Below are 1113 nucleotides of genomic sequence, written 5' to 3' on the forward strand. Positions count from 1 at the left end.
TTTATGACAAGGCAAACAAATCAATATTTGCTCTCTAGCATACACAAAACATCCTAAGGAGCACCAAAAGTATAATGTGTGCTCACTCAACTCCATGAGATTACAATTTAATTGTTCAGGGAAGAAATAAGTGTGTTAAAACTAAAATAATCAAAGATTCACATAGTAAGAAAAGATTTCAAAAAAATTATATAGTACCATATAAATATCAACTAGGTGATACTGACTAACGACAAGAATTCAAACCCAGGTGACATAACCCAAAACACTTCTTAGAGAAGCTAGGACTTGCTCAGATGTGCAAGGAAGCGGGGGAGAGGAGCAGGAATTCCAAACCAGAAGAAAAACTCCAACAAAGACAACAAAGTAGGAAATCACAAGATGTAGAGAAGGGTTAATGCAGGAGATGAGTGGGAAATAACATTAAGATGACAGAACAGGGGGAAAACTGAGTTTGAGGGAACCGTATTCAAGTTCCAAATTGACCAAATGCAAATTCTTATTCTTGCAGGCATTCGGATGCACTCAAGGCCACAGAGTTTATGACAGAGCCAGAGCTGATTTTGAGAAGAAATAATATGCATTTAGCATACTTCTCAGTATATAAAAACCAGTTGCCATTGAGTCGATTCTGACTTATGGTGGCCCTATGTGTTGCAGAGTAGAATTGCACTCTATGGGGTTTTTAATGGCTGTGACCTTTCAGAAGCAGATTACCAGGTTTTACGTCTGAAGCACCTCTGGGTGGGCTCAAAATGCCAACATTTTAGTTAGTAGTTAAGCACTTAACCATTTGCACCACCCATGGTTAATTGATGGCATAATAAATACTTTTTAAATGAATGAGTTGTGTTTTCAGTGTACTGAGTTTGAGCTAAAAATGAGAATGGTTTAATAAAGGAAATATCCAGAAGCAATCAGAAATGTGAGTTTGGAGCTTTGGAGAAAAGTCAGGGTGGGAAAGAAGTATTTATGAATCTTTGCTATAAATATTCTGGCTAAAGACTGAAATGGATCTCTGAAAAAATAAGATAGAGAGAAGGAGGAAGAGGAAGAAGTGAGGATGAAGAAGAAGAAGAAGAGAAAGAGGAAGGAGAAGAGCAAAGTAGAGAG

This window comes from Trichechus manatus, unplaced genomic scaffold (genome assembly GCF_000243295.1).
Source record: "Trichechus manatus latirostris isolate Lorelei unplaced genomic scaffold, TriManLat1.0 scaffold00074, whole genome shotgun sequence".
Lineage (NCBI taxonomy): Eukaryota > Metazoa > Chordata > Mammalia > Sirenia > Trichechidae > Trichechus > Trichechus manatus.